Source organism: Ictalurus furcatus, chromosome 11 (assembly GCF_023375685.1).
Source record: "Ictalurus furcatus strain D&B chromosome 11, Billie_1.0, whole genome shotgun sequence".
NCBI classification, from domain to species: Eukaryota; Metazoa; Chordata; class Actinopteri; order Siluriformes; family Ictaluridae; genus Ictalurus; species Ictalurus furcatus.
This window is the reverse complement of record NC_071265.1, coordinates 11,301,333-11,325,401: the sequence shown is the minus strand read 5'-3', so window position 1 is coordinate 11,325,401 and position 24,069 is coordinate 11,301,333. Positions and strand designations below refer to the sequence as shown.

General features: G+C 37.9%; 1 long non-coding RNA gene across 1 annotated transcript; it reads left to right on the top strand.

The window, feature by feature from the left end:
• Nucleotides 1-64: 64 nt before the first annotated feature.
• Nucleotides 65-5,252, top strand: LOC128614940 (uncharacterized). The gene is made up of 2 exons (XR_008387114.1): nt 65-2,644; nt 4,630-5,252. It is a non-coding gene; the product is annotated as an uncharacterized LOC128614940 (long non-coding RNA).
• The last annotated feature ends 18,817 nt before the right edge of the window (nt 5,253-24,069 follow it).

Here is a 24,069-nt window from a genome sequence, read left to right as displayed (position 1 = left end):
ATATATATATATATATATATATATATATATATATATATATATATATTTCCCATCACATCTTGGATTTTATAATATACATTCCGTGTGGTGTCTCTGCCTGCCTTTGTCCTTGTCGAGCTTTATGTGTCAGAAGCGTGCATGGCATTGCTGTAAGTAATGGGTTAATATGCTGGTGTACACGTTAAATTGTGTGTTTTAACATAATTGATCATTTACAGCAGTGAGTCGGTTCAGTAAACGTTGTATTGCACAACAATATGCGTTAGTTTTTGTTGTTTGGTTGTTTTTTTCACTCCTGCTGTGTTTAATTACAGTGTTTCCAGCTGGATGCTAATGAACAGTTGCAACTGTTCAATGCAACTGTTATTTTAACATTAACACTATGAATTAAGTCAACGCTGTGGTTTCTCTGCTGTGTGATATCCAGGTGTGTGCTATAACACTGAAAAATATGCCTTAACGTATTTGTATTCACCAAGGAAATAGTTTTAGGTGTTGGTCTAACTCTTTAACATGACTTCAAATATGTATAATCTTGTTCTTGGTTTTTTTTTCTTACCAAAGTGAGCAGAGACTGTAACATGCAGCAGTAGAGCCTTGTGTACACACACACACACACACACACACACACATATATATATATATATATATATATATATATATACATGTAAAATACATTCAACATATGTGTGTGTAATATGCTCACATGCATGACTCAAATCCTGAATGTAACTAAACAAAGTAAAAAAAAGTACAGACTAAGTAAGTAGCACCAGATTTCTAAAGTGTCACAGTACATGGGCCGTTAAGAGAATCACCCCTAGGCAAAATCTGCAGGCATTTTGCTCTGATTTTACTTTAAAAGACAAGAACACGTCCTCTCACACCCTGCACTGAGCATGCAGTAGTGATACGTTAGCTTGAGAAGTGTATAGGGTGTTGTGTGTGTAGCGTGTGAGCAACAGCAGCTGAGAAACACACGCAGTAAAACTTTTTTTTTTTTTAATTGGACTTCGGGGGGTTTTTATAGGAGTGAAATATACTGGGCTTTTACTTTGAGAATGAAGATGAAGTAGTTCCACTTGATTACGCATAGTGATGGAGGAGATGATGTTAAAGTGGCTGAAATGGACAAGTTGCATGGACACGGTCAAGAGAGACAGATCAAATGAGAACAGGTGGCCTCGCTGCTGTGTTGGAGACTGTGTGTCCAAACTAAACACACTGTCCTGTGGGTTAAAGGGGGATCATGTTTTATCTGTAACACTGTTAAAGTAGTTACATTACAGACAAATTCAGTTATTTAACATAGCATGGTATAATAATAATAATAATAATAATAATAATAATAATAATAATAACAACAACAACAATAATAATGTTGTTGTTATTATTGTGTAATTATAATTGCATAATAATGCTTTTAATACTATATTAAATGTAAACTGTTCTTTACATGTTTTAGTGTAAGGATGATATTAGTGTCCTAGTGTTTCCAAAATTCTTCAGTTTGTTATTGCCAGCCACATTCTACATGCATCACTGACAGTGAATTGAAATGATGTCATGGTCTAATGTTAAGGCACAAAATGTTCTAGATAAAGCTGGCCTGGCCTTTAGCCTACATTAAAGCATGTTTAGCTTGGAGACCAAGTTGGGTGAGATTCTGCAACACAGCAGCAAGTTCAACTGCTCTTATTTTACAAGTTTCTGTATAAGGAAATAAAAAGGCTTATGTATGCAGCCAGTTTTAAATCTATTGTGCAATTAATGCCATAGATGTAAGTTGACTCAGTTTGATTCGAATATTTAGCTCTATTCAATTTGAAGAGTCTGATATTGTGGGAAAACAACACACTGTATGCCTGCATGCGTCTATAGCATAGTGAGTGTGTGCTGATTGAGCAGGTTTACATATTTTTCAACCTGAGACCTGTTGCTGACATGGCAGAGCAGCCTTCTGATATGAACAGTCTGTCATTTTTGCCTGTAAGTTTGCACATATATGTGTATGCATTCACTGTGTACCAGTAAAGGTAATTTTCATGTAATGTTCAGTCTGCGGGTAATTTACAAAGCAATCGTTCTACTTTTGCAGTACTGAAAAGGCCTTGACCACTGACTGACAGCTTATTTCCCTGAATGTCACAAACCGCAGAGTGTTTATGTACTTCTCTGTTTTGTTCTGGTTTACATATAAATTGATGTGTTTTTTTTATTATTATTATTATCTTTGTGCAAATATAACTTGTGCTGGTGCAATAAAATGAATTCTGTCCGTAACTCTGAATTCAACTCTTTAATTTACATGCTGTCACAGATCAAGGACATTTCAAGTGAGACATTTGATACATTGAATTTTATTGCCTCTCTGAGAGGATGTAAAGTCTAGTAAATGCTTCTTTAATCTATAACGTAGACATATTACACACACTAATCACTTTTATCATGTCTGATCAACTGTTAACTAATTTTTATTTTGTTTGTACACTTTTAAAATAACTTCGTGTGTGTGTGTTTGTGTGTGTGTGTATATCTGTATATAATATGCGTAAAACAGGATACTAGTGGGTTATCTTCATCACGCTGTGTGTAGGAGCTACTGTACTAAAGCATCTTGAGGAACAACAGTGGGGGCTTGATGGTGAGTAACTTGTCAGAGTTTAGCCTCAGGACATACGCAGTTTACCTTTACATTACACCTTATTAATAAAATGTCTAAAATAGGTACGTGCTATACTCAACAATAGATAACTATAAATACCAAATACATTACACACCCAACTAATCACACACATTACACTCCAGCCTGTAGGCATTTCCTAATGCAAACATAAACACATAATGCCAGAGCATTAGCCAATCGATTGGCACAAAAAAAAACCCTCACGACTACTAAACCTACTAAACTAAATATAGTACATGCAATCATGATGGTGCGATCCATTAGCAGCTGATGATGATGATGATGATGATGATGATGATGATGGTGGTGGTGTTGCTGGTGGTCCAGCTGTATTATTATTGACCTTTGTTGATGTTTGTAGTGTCTGCTCCCATCACCTCAGGTATTTTTAAATTAGAGCTATTTTTACTATTAATATCTATCTATTAATTAGATTCTTCATGTTTAAGCCACATTGCACACCATTCCAAGCCAGCACAAAAAGGTAACTGCAAGGACTAGAGCCACAACTGGGATCATATTGCTGTGAAGTAATGATTTAAAAACAATTTCTGTAAAACATTTCTTTTACTATTGCTTAACACAGTATTCGTTGGGGTGACATATTGCCACATATCATAGCTGTAGGTTTGGGTAGGTAGGGAAGTAAAAGTGTAGTTTTATTACTTTTTTATTACAGTTTTCTGATATCATAAACCATGATAAAAGCAATTATTGTGATATTAAAATATAATATCACTACATGCCCTAGAATAAACCAGAGGGACAACCTGTTAGACATCTTATCGGTCTTGTGTCCCAGCTTTTCTTTTCAGTCATGTTGTTTCTGCTTCACGTTTCTAAGGACAGTCAGGCTAAACGTAAAAACAGGGTGAGAGAAAGTGAAGGAATTGACATCAATGATTCCGTTTGGGCCTGGGACTTTGCCCATTTTGGAAAAAGGGAGAGAAGAAGGGAAAGCAAGCGTTGGTATGAAAATCCTCCATAGTACATAGGCTTAAATGATCTCCTCTTTCTAATCTGCGACCACTTATCTTATTCTCAGAGCGTCTGTTTACAAAGAGGATCACATATTTAACTTGGGTTAAATGATTTGTGGACAGATGTTGTTTGAACAGCCTGATGTATCTCCCAATCTACTACATGTTTTAGAAATTTGTGCTTTTTCTGTATGCAGTTGCTTTACTATGAGCAGGACATTCCTTCAGTCTCTGAGCATGCTACACGGATATGGGAGCCTCGTGTATGTGGAGTGCTGTCTTTCAGTTCAATGTGTTGCAGCATGTAGTAAATATCCCAAGGGTAAACACAGTGATGTGTGTGGTCATGTGTGTGGCACCATCTGTTACACAATGATATATGGAAGAGATTGTGATGCTTTTCATACATAATGCTCTTCTCCCTGCTTACCCTTTTACATCTACTCTGTCAGGCTCATTTTTCAGTTTAAATAAGCAATTTGGGCTTAAATTATTCATGTGTAATTGCTCTACTAGTTTGAGTAGACAAAAGCTCCATATGCATGAAGACTAACCTGGCTTTTACAGAAAACATCCTAATTTTTCATCACTGATACTCATAAAACTGCCAATATTACTGAGGACCGATGTTCAGCTTGGGAAAAATATCAAGTGTTTTTGTCATGAAGATACAGTCAAGCAATGTAGGGAACACGTAAAAAAGAATTTCTAATAGAGCTTCAAATGTTTTATTTATTTTACGATAATAAATCTATTATATATATAATACATTTATTAAATGTGCTCAATTCAAATGGTCTCTGTTTGTGGTTACATTTGATGTGTAGATATTAATAATGAATAATTATTTAGATATTATTCATATTTATTTAGATATTTATTATTTCTATGACTGCATTTACATGTACCTAATCTCCACTTGTGCCTCTTAAATGACATAAACTCTTTTTGCTTGTGTAATAGTCATGCTGACTTTGCGCTGTCACAGGGCTATTAAGAAAAGACTGTGTGAAGCATCTGAACTTTTATAACCCCACAAGATAAGAAGTTGAAGATCAAACCAGCCATGTGGGAAATTCAGCCTTCGCAAAACTGCCAAACTTCATGTGACTTTTTTTCCCCTCTTCTTACTTCTGTTTTTGTTTATCAAAAATGCGATATTCTGAAACAGATGATAGCATTGTTGCCCAGTCCAAGGATTTTTTTTTTTTTTTTTTGAGAATACCTATTTTTCTCAAAGAAACCTGCAATTATTAGAAATGAAATTTTGACACTTTGATCGTGAGAGCAGGAAAGAAACCTGCACGCAAAGTTCTAGTCAGATTTATGAGGCAGTTACTTTATAATATTGCTCTTTCTTTCCCTTTCTCCTCTTGTTTATTGCATTGGCTCACACAAACTCTTGCACATTAGGACTTCATTACCTCAATGTTGATCCTCTGACCTTAAGTTGATAGGTTGCATTCTTTTCAGTTCAGATAACTCTTCTCCATGGACAATGATTCATATTACTTGATTACAAAACATTTCTGCACATGCACGTGTCCTTTTTGTTCAGTGCTAGACCAATAAAATGTCAAACTCAACACTTCTTATGTCTTATATTGCACGTTTTATACACTACAACGCTGCTTGAACTTCGTTTACATTTGACATATCTGAGTACACAGAGTTGCCAGCATTGAGGTAAGAAAGACAGGAAGACGTGTTCCAAAAATAGTCTGCTTCAGCGCTACTTTGGCTAGCTGCACCTCAGATTGTGTGGGCTGATATACAGAGTTAGAGCAGACGTGCGCAATACCATTCTCGAGTCCTTTCTTTTTCCCATCATTGTTTAGGGTGTTACAGCAGAAGCACAGTTTGACATGTTGAATATCGGCGATGACAGTACACCATGTGAACAGTAATTTCACGAGAAAACCACACAAAATGCTGCGAGCATTGTGGAGTTCAAGAACTTACTCTCAGTCTTCCGCTTAACACCAACTGACCTACTTTGTAAAAAAAAAAAAAAAAAAAAAACACCCTTGTCTTGCCTGAAGGAGGAAACGGATTCAGCTTTATAAATTGATTGTGTTTTGTGGGTTTTCACTGATCACTTGATGAGTTTTGCATTATGGAGACAAGAGTTTTAACATACTGATATAACTGGTGACACCTCACAATTAAACTGGGGGAAAAAACACCTTAAAGTCTATGCATTATTATAAATATAGCGTATGTGACTGTCAGCTCTGAATACAGAATCCTATTATATCACATATTGTAGTATCAACATAACTTTAATCTTTAAACGCATGGGTGTTTCTGTGTTTGTACACACCTCAGGTGATTAAATCAGCACTTAAATCTCCCAAAAGCTTCACTAATAGTGTAACACCATCAAATCAATGTATTGACAAGAACTAACATATATATATATATATATATATATATATATATATATATATATATATATATATATATATATATATGTGTGTGTGTGTGTGTGTGTGTGTGTGTGTTAGTTCTTGTCAATACATTGATTATATATATAAAATATTCTAGTTCTTCTCTAGTTAGTTCTTATAATAATATAACAAGTATAATAATACTTATAAAGAGATATGTTGTCAGGCGCTAGGACCATATCACATATTTACAGAGAGTATTATTATTCACTACTAATTGTTGCTTGTTTTATATATATATATATATATATATATATATATATATATATATATATATATATATATACACACACACACGCACACACACACACACACACACACACGCATATATATATAGAGAGAGAGAGAGAGAGAGAGAGAGAGAGGTATAAAATGAAAAGAATGAATGAAAAATCTCAACATCTAATATGTTTCTTTACAAGAATATAGTGAAAATGACACTAATTCTCAATAATGGAAAATAAAGTGAATGAGATGAAAGATATATATGCGATATATTTGATAGGTTTCATGGGAAGCAATATTAATGCAGCGTGAGTGAATAAAGTTATTCATGTCATCTGGATGGACTCACTTGACCCTTGTTTGTAATGTCTCTTGTAATACAGGAAACATTTTCTCTCTGGTATCTGCCTGTTTGAATCTGGCAACCCACTAAACCCACCCCAGGTATTCTCAAACCAGCAGGGAGAAGCATTTCTGAAATAATTAAGGCTCCGATTCCGCACAGCCAAATCAAGAGCTTGTTGAGCTCAAAAACAAAGAGCAGCGTCAACTTTTTTTCAGCACACTCGGGGGTTGTTTTAGGGCACACCGATGAGGCTGTGCATAATACCCGGCTGTAAAGCATCCAAGAGATTTAGTGGGGGAAACGTGTAATTTACGGCGGCCCCCTGCAGTGCCCAGCAACATCCGAATAACATAATTACTGCGAAACCTTGGCAAAAATAAGTGACCCATTTAGATAAAAAACAAATGGGAGGGTACAGCGATAAAGAAGCCTAAATCAATTATCAGTGAAATTGTGTCTCATTAGACACGGTCTGATTGGTACCTCTGGGTCAGATTTTGCGAGGTGGCAAGAACCTGCTCCATTATGAGGGCAAAAGGTTGATTCCTTATTTTATTTAGACTCCTTTTCGTGCAGCTTGTTACATTCCTGTTTGAATACAATAATCCTTATATATATATATATATATATATATATATATATATATATATATATATATACAAAAAATGATGATGCATTTCACACAGCACTGCTGTTTGAGTTGTTAATATGGATTCTAAAGTGTGTCAGAACTCATGAAACAAGAGTCTGCTTGTGCTAAATTGGTTGCTGTTTTGCACGGTTAACAAAAGTTTTAGCACTGGGAGCTTCTCCATGCTTTTTTTTTTTGTACATGAATGGCAAAAATTTCCCCCGTCTCTGAGCAAAATTTTTTCGCCAGCTTCAGCTCTCATTGTCAGCGAAGACTTGAGCCGGCCTGGTTGTCAGACGAATGATGCAACTGTGCTGTAACATCTGCTGCAGGAGCCTACACCGAGACCCTCTCAGTTCCTCTTCAAAAAAGCCACTTTTTGTGTTATGAAGATTGCAGGAGGTTTTTCCTCCCTCGTTGTCCATACAGGACTAAGCTCTTAACCCCTTTCTTCATGTCATTTATTGCTCATTTTGAACTAGAATTGTTGTCCCTTTATTGCTGAGCTCCTCGCATGTCTAGTTGCTGTTTGGGATTTAATGTTTGGGTTAGACATATTGAAAAGCAGGCTGTTACAGCTGAAATGTTGCTTTAGGATACTGTGAGTCCTATTAACCTGATCAAAACATCTGTGCATGAACTCACAAACGTAGAAGGATGCCTAGCTCAAGGATTGATTCATTATAAACATAACATCAGACAGGGCTGAAATATGCTTGGCTTAGACGTAAGGTGGAATGAGAATGTAGTTTTAATGTGGTGTTATTGTGCTACATTAAAATGATTGAATAGCTTCAGATTTGAGCTTATGAATGCGTTATAAATATACTATATCACGGCTTTGTATCTGAGCTTAAAAGCTGTTGATTAATTTTCTATAACAGCAGCTCTGACAATAGTGCCAGCTGTAATCATAGTCATTAATGCACTTGTATATTTAAATCATAGGTTAATATTAATGCACTTGTATATTCAAATCATACGTTTATATTAATGCACTTGTTTAATATGTGATCAATTCTTACAACACATTCACGTGGACATGTATGGCAGATGCCCCTCATAATCTAAGACTAATATTAAACATGTTAAAAATAAAATTATTTAAACTTACACTTAGCTTTTACTTCCCAAAGATGTATAAGCTTGAAGCTTTCTAAAAAGAGTCTTTTATTTAACATTTATGGACAGAGTCTATTAGCGCTGTAGTAGCCATTATGTATTCTGACACAGGAAAGTCTTCAGGACAGAGGACCTTGCACTGTCTGGCTTTTCAGCATCATGACAAGCTTCTTATACATACATATATATATATATATATATATATATATATATATATATATATATATATATATATATAAAACTTCAAGAGACAGGGAATGACTGTTTGTAGCTGCTATAATGTAAGTTATAACAGGAACAAACTTGTCTCGTTCAACGTTAAACATATCTATATAAATGTTAAAATACAATGTGTCATTGTCTAATTAAATAAAAATGGTAATAGTTGGCAAATTGGTGGTAGTTTAAATGGTGGTATAAAAGGAATAACACACTTCAGAGTAGTATATGACATCAGCTCACATCATATCACCCCTTTGTGGATTATTTTCCTATAGCAACGCACCCTGTTGTGTCTTATTTATCTCATTTATTAATATGTGCTTGAGCACAATGCATTAATCTATATGACTGAAAGTTATTTTCAGTAGATTTTGGCTAGTTCATGTCTGAGCTTTTTGCAATGTTTATGTTGAGATTATGAAGTCAGTGCCTTCTAGATGAAATTGTGTCCAGATTTTCAGAAACCATGTGCTGACATGAAGCGTTCTCTGCACCCTGATCGATAAAATCTATTTCCCCGATAGTGAAAGTGCACTTTGTGCACTCATAGAAGGGTAGATTGCTTTCAGTGATGAAAGGAAGCAGCGAGTGTCAGTATTGTTATCAGTCAGGTTTGAGCCTGTTTTTGTCACAGTGGCATGACTTGATGCATGTGTAGTGAAGGTGGGGGGCTATTTCTGTGGTTCCTGCTTCTCTATTCATCACATCATGTTTTTTTTTTCTGAGCAGTTTAATACACAGCGTCTACTTGTTTGTAATTCCCTCCCATGGAGATTTATTAGCTTTGCGGCTTAGTATCAAGTAAATGTCAGCATATCGCTTTTGTATTCTGTCAAAAATTATATTTAACAAAAAAAAAAACACACACACAGTGAAGAGACTCTTTATTTTACACATGCAAATAGTGTGCATAGCATGTGTCTAGAGAGCATCGACTCTGGAAAGAGCTGTAGGAGTGTCAACATGAGTCATGGTCAGACGACTGAAGAGACTCAATCTCACCCATGCACTTCTCACCTCTGCACAGAGGACTTAAGTGCTTAGAGTCAAAGTTCATATTGACATTGATGTTATTCTGATTTTCTTTTTCACATTGACTCTGGGGAGGTTTTTTTATCTGATGCCCCAAGCTCTTTTTTTTTTTTTTTTTTTGGAAGGGATTTATCTGTATGCGTATTTATCTGCCACCAATATGTTACTACCAGTGTCCAATATGTAACTAATATTTTTTGCCACTGTTGATGTTTGCTATCAGATTTCAATGTGTTTTTGGTGAGAACATGCGTAGGAATTTTGGCTCACAGTGTGCAGTATTTTAATTTAGTTTCTTAAACCCTTGTCAGATGGCAGATTGAGGTAGGGACGCAAGCAGTTGGAGAGTCGGCAGGACCACACCGCAATTCTTCAAATCAGACAAAGCCTTGACAAGGACGTAAAGCTGGTGTGTTCCAGCCACCTACGGTGTTGCAGTCGTGACATTCCGTTTCTGTGGTGAGATTGTGAGGCTCTCTGCGGTTTGCCCCTACATTTTTCTCCAACTCAATTCAGCCATTTCTTTTCTTCTTTTTTCTTCTTCTTTTTTTCTTTTTTCTTTTTTCACAGGCAAGCAATCGCTTGAATGAAATACAACTTGAATATTCATTAATCAACCTCTGTATAGTTTACTGCAGGATGCTCCAGTTTGAAGTGGAATTAGATTGGGACCGTGGTGTGAGCCATGCCGCATCAGGGTGGGTGCATGTGCACACATCAGCACAGGATGTCACAGGTTCGAGGTGCACTGCTGGGGAGTGTTGTGCCACTTCCTCTCCTAGGTATGAGCATGATGACATTATAGAGGAGTGGGAACATTGATGCTGAACCTTGAGAGTGGGTGGTGTGTATGTGTGCATGTGCGAGGGGCGGGCAGGGGGGATGTGAGGGGGGGTGTCTGTGCACACAGCTGTCCTGGCATCACTCGACTTCCTCAACTAAAAAGCTATAACTGTGTTATCATCAAGTGTTTAGTTATATACTTGTGGAGCAGGTTAAATATTTTAATGTATGCTCAGAGTATCAAACAGCTTCAAAATTGCAAGGACAAGACCACAAGCTCTCAAATTTCTATTGAACAATTTACTGCGAGATCCACAAATAAACAGATATTAATAACTAACTGATACTTTCATACTGTTTAACTAATACAAGAATTAATCCTTAGTGTATCAGGAAATAATAAAGCGCATACATTGCTTTACCCCTCCCAGCCCTCACCCCCAATTTGAAATTTTCCAGTTTTTCTATTGTTACAGACTACAATTGAAATGGACTGTTCGTTTCAGAATGCTCTTTAACAAACTCCAGGGTCTTCCAACCAAGGTGAATGCTTATGTACTCATAAGTTTTTCCCCCCAAACTATATTGATTTCCCCCACTTTTTATTCTTTTATTTTGTGTGCATTCATGACATATAATCCTGATTAAGTGAATTTCAGTTCCAGTTTGTAATACTACAAAATATGTGACTAGCATTATTAATAAAGATCTTTCCCATTATATAGATGTTAATTAACCCAAGAGTTATAATAATAATATAATATATAATAATGAAAGCTTAGGCAATTTTTCAACAAAAATTTGGGTGTATTTTGGTTTCTTACACCTTCCTACCTAAATAAAACCATAAAAGAAAATACACTCACTGGCCTCTTTAAAAGATCAGAAACCATTTAGCCCAGATTTAACCCAGTGTTTTTCAAATGCCCAGTTTCATTGATCCTGTGCCCACTGTAGTCTCAAATTCCTGTTCTTGGCTGACAGGAGTGGAACCAGGAGTGGAACCCGATGTGGCCTTCTGCAATTGTAGCTCATCAGCCTCAATGTGTGACATCGTGTGTGTTCTAAGATGCTTTCTGTTCACCACAGTTGAAAAGAGTGGTTATTTGTGTTTCTGTAGCCTTCCTTTCAGCTTAAACCTGTCTGGCCATTCTCCCCTGACTGTTCACATCAACCAAGCATTTATGACCGCAGAACTTCTGCACACTGGATGTTTATTGTTTTTCCCACCTTTATGTGTAAACTCTATAGACTCTGTAGACTGTTGTGTGTGAAAATCCCAGGAGATTAGCAGTTTCTGAAATATTCAAACCAGCCCGTCTGGCACCAACACTCGAAGTTAGGCCTTAAAAACCACTTTTATTAGCATATACTGCAGTAAATATTGTATACTTAATGTATCAGCTTCCTGTGAGATCTTCAGCACATCCGTTTATATAGTACCATTATTTGGATTTGATTCTGTTGTCTTAAAGCGACTTATTAGCTTTTAAGTGTGAATTGTGTTATGGTATTTAGACCATCCCAAACTACCTGAGCACACTCTACAGTAGAGTAGTTACAGTATTAAGTCACAGTATTAATTAAGAGAATTGAGTTAACAAGATTACCGTTATTAATATTTATATGCGACTTATTTGGCATGTACAGTGTACACTTCATTACTTCCTGATGCGCTAAGGATTAGTGCATGTATAAGGAAGTCCTGTAACAGTTCTCTTCTGGCTAAGTGGCCTCTTGTTTCAAGGTGGAATGAAACTGAGAGTAAGAGGTTAGGCTGCCTAGCAGTTTTTCTGTTTTGCTTGCAGAGGATCTTATCGTGCAGGATGACCTGATGTGCTGCGACTTATCTTCTTGTCCACGAATGTAAAGGGCATACAGCCCGGGTCATCACTAATGAGCAGAAAGTAGCAACAATTCAAGGGGCTCACAGCAGGAGCGAAGGCATAACAATTCGATGTTGGATAGGATGTATGATTATATTGTATTTAATATATAAAAATTCAATGTGAAATTAAAGGTGGCCCAGAGACATGTTCTTTCAGGGAGCTAGAATTGACATATCTGTATACAGCCATGGTGTAATCCATGTTTGGAGGAGAAAGCAGTGAAACCCTAACATACTCCATTTCCAAACAGACTGCACAGTAAAACTTTTTATTTTTATTTTTTATAATTACGCGGCACAATGGATATGGCACCAAATAAATACCCTTAAAGTAAAGTTCTCTTTTGGCTCTCCATTATAATATCCATGGACTGATTTAGTTCAACAAGTGCAGTCATACATATATCAGTGAAAAACACTAACAGCTTTAAATTATGAGAATTCCAGAAAGGCACTCAGGAAAGAAGCTCTTATAAACTGTTATAAAACATATGCAGCCTTGGCTAACATGTGGCAGGTGACTATAAGATTGTCACAGCTATAAGATTGACCTGCCTGCTAAAATTCAACTGGAGTGTGTTCACATTTGCATATTTCCGGTGTTTTTACTCACTGCTGTTGAATCGTTTGTGTTTTCAAACACATACATTATGTATGTGTTTTTAACTTGAACTTGAACTATGCAACATTCTTTTCAAGTCACAGTGGAGTAGAAAGAGAGTTTGTTTAGCAAAATCTGACATAATCTTCCTCCATTGCTGTTGTGGCGTATCTGCCTAAACACCTTCCCAGGAATCAGCCAGGAGGTTTGAGGGAAACTTACTGTGATAACCTGTTTGTTGACCCCTCACAACTTTGTGGGAAAATAATACATGGAGTAGGCATAGGGAGATAGTAATAAGCAAGTACAGCCCATATTTCTGGTCTTGGAATAGGAGCAGTTTGGATAAATCAAAATACAATCATCAAGAATTTCACTGGAACAAAAATATTGGCTGCCTAACATGCATGACAGAGAGAGCGAGAGAGAAAGAGAGAGACAGAGAAGGAGGAGTGTGTGGTGGTGTTTTGTAAGGGGGTGTGGGGAGGTGTGTCTGGAAATTACCCAGGAATGCAGTCAGTTGGTGTTTTAGATTTGGGTCCTTTTTTTTCCCAGGAGCTCCTATCAGAACTGTGCCACCTGGTGGATAGCAGGAAACTGTGAGTCTCACATGCTAAATTCTCTGCTCAAGACAGTGATTTTCCCAAGTCAGGGAGGATTTATGTAACTTGTCACATGCTTAAATTGTATCAAGTTGCACCTCTCGTGCTTCTTCGTTACACAGTCATGATTCATACTGAACTTTTGTAGTGGTGGCTTTGGGTTCTCTGAAACTTTCTGTACTCCCCTACTTCACTGTGTTATGGGGAAGAGAAGAGATTAGCATGCGGGTGCCAAAAAAGAGACTGTAAACAAATGACTGGCTCCTTTTTTTTTAATGCCATTACTTCATCCAATCACATTTCTGTAAACAGCTCACCACCCACTTATGTCAATAATACAAGTTTGTATACTGTTTATATACCAATTAAGATTCACATTTCTTGTTGATAATAAGTTAAATATTGTTATTTATACATCCCCATATGTATATATATATATATATATATATATATATATATATATATATATATATACACACACACACACACACACACACACACACACACAGTATCTTACAAAAGTGAGTACACCCCTCACATTTTTGTAAATATTTGATTATATCTTTTAATGTGACAACTCTGAATAAATGACACTTTGCTACAATGTAAAGTAGTGAGTGTACAGCTTGTGTAACCATGTAAATTTGCTGTCTCCTCAAAATAACTCAACATACAGCCATTAATGTCTAAACCGCTGGCAACAAAAGTGAGTACACTCCTAAGTCAAAATGTCCAAATTGGGCCCAATTATCCATTTTCCCTCCCTGGTGTTATGTGACTTGTTAGTGTTACAAGGTCTCAGGTGTGAATGGGGAGCAGGTGTGTTAAATTTGGTGTCATCGCTCTGATACTCCCTTATACTGGTCACTGGAAGTTCAACATGGCACCTCATGGCAAAGAACTCTCTGAGGATCTGAAAAAAAGAATTTTTGCTCTACATAAAGATGGTCTGGGCTATAAGAAGCTTGCCAAGACCCTGAGACTGAGCTGCAGCACGGTGGCCAAGACCATACAGCGGTTTAACAGGACAGGTTCCACTCAGAACAGGCCTCGCCATGGTCGACCAAAGAAGTTGAATGCACGTACTCAGCGTCATATCCAGAGGTTGTGTTTGGGAAATAGACGTATGAGTGCTGACAGCATTGCTGCAGAGGTTGAAGGGGTGGGGGGTCAGCCTGTCAGTGCTCAGAACATACACCGCACACTCCATCAAATTGGTCTGCATGGCTGTCGTCCCAGAAGGAAGCCTCTTCTAAAGATGATGCACAAGAAAGCCCGCAAACAGTTTGCTGAAGACAAGCAGACTAAGGACATGGATTACTGGAACCATGTCCTGTGGTCTGATGAGACCAAGATAAACTTATTTGGTTCAGATGGTGTAAGCGTGTGTGGTGACAACCAGGTGAGGAGTACAAAGACAAGTGTGTCTTGCCTATAATCAAGCATGGTGGTGGCAGTGTCATGGTCTGGGGCTGCATGAGTGCTGCCGGCACTGGGGAGCTACAGTTCATTGAGGGAACCATGAATGCAAACATGTACTGTGACATACTGAAGCAGAGCATGATCCCCTCCCTTTGGAGACTGGGCCACAGGGCAGTATTCCAGCATGATAACGACCCCAAACACACCTCCAAGACGACCACTGCCTTGCTAAAGAAGCTGAGAGTGAAGGTGATGGACTGGCCAAGCATGTCTCCAGACCTAAACCCTATTGAGCATCTGTGGGGCATCCTCAAACGGAAGGTGGAGGAGCAGAAGGTCTCTAACATCCACCAGCTCCGTGATGTCGTCATGGAGGAGTGGAAGAGGACTCCAGTGGCAACCTGTGAAGCTCTGGTGAACTCCATGCCCAAGAGGGTTAAGACAGTGTTGGATATAATCAAATATTTACAAAAATGTGAGGGGTGTACTCACTTTTGTGAGATACGATATATATATATATATATATATATATATATATATATATATATATATATATATATATGCACACACATACAGTTATGTGAAAAATAAGTACACCCCATGGAAATGCTTTTTCAAACTTTATATTAATAATATATTAATATAGTTGACTCTATCAAATGACAGATAAAATTGACATTTTGTAGCAATATTCACAATTTAAATAAACAAAAACAGATAAGTCACATAGAAAAAGTAAGTACACCCCTACATTTATCACACCTTCAAATCCATAGAATTAGAATCAGGTGATCAAGATTGGGTGTCAGTGATTAGAACCTGCTAAAGGAGTGCAGGTGGAACCTGTTTTATTTATACCCCTCTCAAATCTAGTGTCTTGTGTTCCCTTTGCTATTGAGGTGTGTGGTGTCATCATACCAGTATCTAAAGAGTTCTATAAGGCCTTCAGAAAAAAGTTTGTGGATGCCTATGAATCTGGCAAGGGATTTAAAAAGATCTCCAAAATATTTGAAATACATCATGTTATGGAGCCATCGATGATAGTAGTGATGAAGGGGAGGAGGTCTTGTAAGATGCATGAGAGCATTGTGGAAAGGATTGGATCTAATGGGTAGCTGGTAGGATTGCAGGATGACTTGCAGGATCTCTTCTGTTGCTAGATTAGAAAAATATGCCAGTGAAGGAGAAGGCAAATACTGAGTGTGTAGTGTAGGAGTTGGGGTAGAAGTGAAGGTCTGGCAGTTTTTTTCAATCTTCCCATCATAAAAGGTGGCAAAGTCTTCAGCAGTCAGGGAGGACAGAGCAGGAGGAGCTTGGGTTGAGAAAAGATGTTGTAGAGCTTGCTAGGATCTTGTGCAGAAGTTTCCAGCTTTTCTTTGTAGAAGGCAAGTCACTTCAGATGAGAATTTGGACAGGAAAGTGTGGTAAGAGGCAAGATATGTGTCAAGTTGTGATTTTTTCCACTTTCTCTCTGCTGTTCTTAATTCTCTCTGATTGCTGCATAACACATCCGATAGCCAAGGAACAGGCCACAAAATCTTCCAGGGTTTAGAAGATAGAGGGCAGAGGAGGTCCATGGGTGAGGAAAGTGAGGAGAGGAAAGTGTAGGGTATGTACCCTCCAATGGTAGGGAGGAAAAGTAGTCAGGGTCTGGTAGGGATGATAGGGTACAGGAAGCTATGAAGGAAGGAAGATAGAGTGGAGGTTTCAACGAGTGGGAGCATTGTAGTATTGATAGCTGGCTTTAGGCAGGATAGTGAGAGTGATGGTGAAGGACACCAAGTAATGATCAGAGATGTGGCGTGTGGGCGTGAGGGATGTCGAACTCATGGTTGAATTCCCAGGTTAATGCCCCTACAAAGCGTGACTGTATCAAGATGTGCTCTTCCATGTTCTCTTTGGGAGGGGAAGGATATAAGTGTGAAAGGGAATCTGCTTTCGTGTTCTGGGACCTGGGCGATATGAGAGGCAGATCTGAAATCAGACCAAAAAAAAAAAAAAAACAAGGCTCAGCATGCTTTAGTTTAGTTGTTTGGCAGCATTGATATATTCAAGGATGGGGAGTAAATCAAATTGTCTTCAATGTACACAATGACGAACTCGCCCATCATGTCTCTGAGGACATTGATGAAACTCTGGAACACCCAACGCACGCAAGAGAGCCCATATGGCATTACGCAGTACTCAATGTGGACAGAGGTGACAGCTAAAGGCTGTTTTCCATTTGGTGCCTTTTCTGATGCAGATTAGGTTATAAGCATTGCACAAATCGAGTTGAGTGAAAATCTTGGCTTCACAAAGCTGTTCCAGTGCTGCTGGGACAAAGGGCAGAGGACAATGATACTTGACAGCGATTTGGCCTTAGGCCACCCCCTTTTTTCTGCCGACAGGATGAATATACCCTTGTTTCAGGGCATGCTTGATGTATTTGTCCATAACTTGGCTTTCTTTGGTGGAAAGGGGGTAGATACAGATGCAGGGGGGCATGGCACCTGCTATGAGCTCACGGTGTCGTCATAGGTATGGTGAGGGGGAAGGCCATTGGCCTTATCCTTGCAGGATACTTCCTTGAAGTCCTGGTGATTTCTCTCTCAGCCCAGGAGATTTGTGGTTCATGTGTGTGTATCCAGGGGAACCCCAGCACAACTGGAAACTTGGTCATGACTGTGATGAGCAGTGTAATGCGTTCTTGGTGCAAGGCACTGAGAGGTTCAGTACAATGGGTTTGACCCACCTATGGGTTCAGGGCCCCTTCCATAGCTTGGATGTTCAAGGGGTGTAGGAGTGGCTGGCCCGTCATGTTTAGTCTTTCAATTAATGCACATTGCTAAAGTTGCCGGTTGGGAGTTGTAGTTTAGGGTGGCCATCTTTATAGGCTGCGATACATTTTGGGGGTTGTAGTGTGACACCGATTTCGGTGTATTGTATTCGCATACAATATGAAGGTTATACCCTTTATTCATAAGTTGTTCAGGGCAGCAAGATCAATTTGAATGCAATTAAAGTGGCTTTTTTACTACCCTATATACGAATTTCCTCTTTAGAGACCTTCACACCACTAACACAACTAACTTTATTTTCCAGTCCCATACCTTTTTGTGATCTATCATTCACCTATGTAGAAAGTGAATGAGGAGTTAAATGTAGGGCCCTAGTCTTTGTGAATCACTGATTAATAGAATTAGCAACCTTCAGCTGAAAGAAGCTGAGGAGTTTAGTAGTTTAGTGAGGAGTAGTTCAGTCCAACAAGTGCCCTCTTCCTTGGTTATTATGTTAGTTGTAGTATGAGTTCCCATTTAGATTTTGTTTTGGAGACATTACAGTATCTCCAGGAAATTAGGGTGTGGTAAAAATGTGATATGAGTCTCTTCTGAGTTAGAAAGAGTCTCAAGAGCCTTTCCCATGAAGACTTGGGAGGAGGTGTGGGAAATGAGACAAAATATTTCCATGCACATCAACAAAGCTGAAAGTAATGATGCAAGTGGGTATGAATCAGAATTTAGGTTAAGCATAATGATGCACCTGTGCAAAATATGTTGCTAAATAAAGATAAAGATCACCACAGGGTTTAATGCCAGCTAATGTCATAGGACTTATTACCAGTTACCTAGTGCAAATGTTGAGTCTTGAACAGAACTTGGAAAAGATTATTAGGAACAGGCCCTCTAGTGCATGCAATTCAATTTAAAGGGAAAAAATGGAATCCACTTAAATCCACAATTATTTTTTTTATATCGTATAGCAGACAGTGAAAGGGAGTAGAAAGCAAAGCAGGTAAAGAAGATGACATGCTTGGAATTTTAATGAGCAGCAGTTTATTCTAGGGAATCTAAGCAAATAATTCATTTGCTTAGTCAGTTTTTGACCGTTAGCAGCCTGGTAATGAGATCAAATGTTGGAAAGTGCAAGGCCAATTTTTTTTTGTTGATGTCTGAAGGATCTCCTTTACAATACAAAGAGACTTTCCTGCATAATGTTTGTGCCATTAATTTGATTTGGGCAAAAAGGTAAATTTATAAAGGTAAACATTTTTGCTAAGATATTCATTTTGAAACATTGCCTGGAAGAGATAGAGGTCAGGTTCTCTACCACAAAAAATTAGCTTTCATATATCAAAAATTTCCTGAAGAGTGTGCAAAGATTGTGAGACATTACAGAATGGATTACACCACAGAAGCAGCGGAAAGTGGGTGACATAGATAAATTGAAAGGTTATCAGCATACAAACATACCTTGTGTTCACTGCTGTGTAATAGTGGAGGGAATTTTTTTGTAAATGACAAACATCAAAGCAAAAACAACATTAACTTGCACAGCAAATTAGTGAGTATTTTATGCCTATTGCACAATAAGCTGATTAATCATTATGAGCAAAGACAGGAAATGATATTTTGTTTAGGAAAGTATTCATTGCTTGGTGGTTCAGATTTGTTCAGTGAACAGTACAGGTCTACAAATCATCCAGCTAAAAGCATTTATATTTGCAAAAACGTCTTGGTTGCTTGTGTCAGTTCTGAGCCTTGTTTACTTTATAGTTCTGCATTTTGTGGTCCATGTTTCTTTTTAATTTGTCCCTGGCCCTTTTCACATTTTGTGATTATGGAGATTCTTATCCTAATACTATCTGAATGTATGTTGACTCCTGTTATGGACTATGGTTATAATTTTTGGTTTCAGCCCAATAAAGATCACACTGAGCGTATACACATGACCCACCTCTAACTATATGTTACAATCTTGAAGAAGAATATTAATATGTGATCATGTTTGGTCAAACATGACAGAAGAAATTAAAAACTGATATAGAATAATGGTTGAGGAACCACCAGGGAGATACGCATTTTTCAGCATGCTTATGGAAAAACTTTAGCAATTGTGCTAGATGTTTTAAGTATAGGATATACTTAACCTCTGAAAATACATTTCTTTGTATTATAAAAGACTTTTTTTAATGAAGTCCGATCTATCTTTTTAAGGCAGGTTCCTTGTGGGAACATTATATGGGCTTTAAGCTTGTTCAGATGAAGAAAACCCTTACAGCCTACAACCATACAAATCCCCTTACAACTGCCCTATTAATTGTCTGGAATCCATGCCAGCTCTGTGCCAAAAACCCATGCCACTCATGAGAATCATATTTCTAGGACCTGAAGCATGGTAACAGAGCTTGACCTATGTGGAGTATCCCTTCAAATAAATTAGTAATACGTTTTTAACCTCTGAAAAGACACAAACCTCGGACAGAACCTCACCGTTATATGTTCATGGCATCTGCTTGACACATGACTTCACGCATATATAGGATGACATTACTACACTACCCACACAGCTTTGATATGCTGACACCAAACTCACTGTTCCACCTTTCTTTTACTCTCATGTTTTTCTGTTCTACACTCTTCCCATCTATTTTTAATATTTCACTATTTGCACCAAGAAAACCTGCATTAGACCAACTCCTCAATGTTCAGACACATTGACACAGCATTTATGACATGCTAACAGGCTCTGAGCATTAAGCCAACACTGAAGTGGTTTGTGTGAAACATTCCTAGCGTTCACTACTAGAGTCACACGTATCAGTGCTCCAGCCTGACATTACATATGGGTTATGTGTGGGTGCTGATTTCATGGTTGCATCCATAATTTGAAGTGGTTATGTCCTCTATCAAAAAATCCAGTAGTCTAGTAATTCTTTTCATAATTGACTTTCAGTCAGGCTTGCTGCTTATCGTAGATAAGGGAGAATCTCACAGATAAGGGACAATGCATGTTGCATGGTCTCTGGTGACTCACACACATTTTGTTAACACCCTAGATGCTAGAGCAAACCCAAAGGGAAGGGGACAACCCTCTGCTGATGTGATAGCAGAGGAATTTTAGACCCAGATTGGGATGGATTCTGTCTCTTATTGTTTTGTTTTGTTTTTTATCAGAAAATATCTTTACAAGAACTTTGACAGGTGCTCTGACCACCTCCAATAGGGACTGCACCATAGCTAGTCGCCATTGATCTTGCAATTGTTTCTGGGGCAGACCCTTGTGGTTGGTGTTTTCCTGTATTTTACTGCATACGACAGTATAGCTGGGCTGTATGATCAGGTGGCACATTTGGGCAAACCCGGCAACTGAACAAATCATTTGACTGACTGGAAGGAAATGACTTGCATCAATGAGAAGGCTCGACAATATCAATTCAAAAGTTTTGTACATGGGCAGCGATGGCGGGTTGTGGTATTGAACGGGAAAGAAAAAAATTAACTAGCATTCAGTCATTTGCTGTTACTAAACCATAGGTTTCATCTCTGTCTTACACTATTCAGGAAAACCCCCTGGTCATGGTGAAGTGGTGTAGTCACATGAATCATTAATGAACATGTGAAAGATTCTGGGTATAGACGAGAGCTGAAGTGAGTTGACTGAGGATTAATAAATTGCAGTGCTCTCGCATAGCATACTCTCCACGAATGCTCTTTTTTGGAAAATAACTAAATAAATAAGAAAAACAAACTACTAATAAATAACTAAATAAATAAATAGATATAATAATCTGCCCTTGCTGTAATCCCAGTTGTTTTCCACCTCACTCCATCTCCAGTTTAATAATACATTTGAATGCGTTTGATTTAACAATCTCATGAAGTTCCCAAGCACATACCATGGATTACTATATTTCTAACACTGGTCTGCCAGATTAGAGTTTTTCATACATTGCTATGAAACTTAGTATTATAAACAGAACTGCTATGCAGCATTTTACTGTCACTGCTATTGCTATTGCTATTTATAACTTGTTGTAATAGGACAGTTTATATTACATCATTTCAGATGTCACTCTTCCAGTTATGCCAAGACATTATCACTTTAGGACTAAAAATTTTATCATAATATATTTTGCATCATTGCCTCTTTAGCTCTGTTACATCATATCTTTAGGCATTATGCCCATTCTGTATACTGGGCATAATGGCTTTAGCCACTTCGTGTTTCTCCTCATGGGTACTTGTTATGTAGTCCATTTACACTTGCCTCAGTCTGCAGAGACCCTCAAGGATAATTCAGTGTTAACAGGACAAATGTGTAACAGGCTGACAACAGACTTAGGCCATTGCACTTCACATACAAATAGATATATTTAACTTGACAGCAGCCAGACACATCCATTGCATTCAGGATGAGCAGTAGATGTTGACATATTATATATGGATCCTACACTTTACAGTCATATATATGAACACCTGACCATCACACCCATATGCTTGTTGAACATCCCATTACAAAGTTAGTTCCACTTTTGTTGCTGTAACCATCTCCACTCATTAGGAAAGTCTTTCCACTCGATCTTGGATTATGGCTGTGGAAACTTCTGCCTATTCAGCCACAAGAGTATTAGTGAGGTCAGGCACTAATGTCAGGCCAAAAGGTCTGGCACAGAGTTGGTGTTCTAGTTAGTCTCAAGGTGTTCAGAGGGGTTGAGGTCAGGGTTCTGTGAGGTCAGTCAAGTTCTTCCAGTCCAACCTTGGCAAACCACGTCTTCATGGAGCTCGGTTTGTGTACAGGGGCATTGCCATGCTGGAACAGGTTTGAGCCCCATAGTTTTAGTGAAGGGAAATTGTAATGCTACTCCATACAAAGACATTCTATACAATTTTGTACATTCAGCTTTGTGGCAACAGTTTAGGGAAGGCCCACATATGGGTGTGATGGTCAGGTGTCCACAAACGTTTGGCCATAATGTATATATATTGCCAAAGAAGATACTGTATAGTTGTAGGTTAAGATGTAAAACTTTCAAAAGAGGCCCTTTACTCCACATTCTAAAAAACATATGAGTTGAAACTTTCGTAATTTTTGTGATGTTGTAAGGTTAGTGTATTTAAGCTGTTTTATTTTGTAAAAGCAACTCAGGCAGAAAGTGACAGTCCATATTCTTTATTATAGATACTGTATGTAACTGTCCTTGAATTGTACAGTGTATGCGACATGTTAGTCACACATAAAATAGCTCATTTTCCTATACCTAAACCTACAATTGATATTTAACGATGGAGTCCATTACATATAAAAGTAGTTTTGCCATGATTTTTGCCTGTAATTTTTGCCTCTTCACCCTGAAATGCTCAGCATTGTACTTGGATTGGAATCTGTTTTGTAAGTTGCTTTAGAAACACCTGCTTTTATACACAGAAATAGATGTAACCTTGGTGACTTGTTTCCGTTGTTAAGGTTTCAATAAGCTAATACACTGGCATTATAAGAGATGTGGTTCTATATTAGGTTTATTTGGTGAAAGCACATTCATTCTGAAAAATGTCTAACTGTTACTTGTTTAAACATTACCTTCATGCACTAGTCACTTACATGAATCTATATAGATTGTGTTTGTGTGTGGAGTATAGTTTTAGAGACACAATTTTGTATTGTCATGTGTATTCCAGCAAACCTGGGAGTCCTTTCCATAATGTTTCTGCCCCTCTGTCTGTGCTGATGTCTTAGTAATTATAGGTGCAAAGAGTGTACATCACATGGTACAGTTTTGTCTAAATTAGTGTTGACAATTTGCACACAGGTTCCTGGAGAGATGGGGAGATGTTGTGCTAAAGATGAAATAAAATGATACTGCTATTGTTGTGATAATGGCTTGTCATAACCACAACGGGTGGCTTCAGTGAGATGCTGAGATGGTGTAATCTAGTGTCGCTCTTTGTGGTAGCAGAGTTTTGTGAGAGTGCAACACACACTGATGTGTGAAGGCTGCTATCAGCTTTCGTAGAGGTCACAGTGTCTTCATACATTAGCATTGCCTGCAATTTCTTGCTTTGGAGAATGTAGAGAATGGATAGTGTCTTTGAATGTTGTATTTAAGCTGTGCTGCATGTAATCAAACAGAATGCATTTATTGCATTGTATTATAATTTGCCTAAGAAACAAAATAAATATAAAGATTCAATAAAATTAAATTTAAAAGTTCACAATGCTCCATGTCTTGGCTAGATATCATGTAAGATTTTCAAGTGTTCGCTCATGACTACTGTACAGACTCAAAACATCAAAAGTCTCGCTGTGCTTCTGATATAAA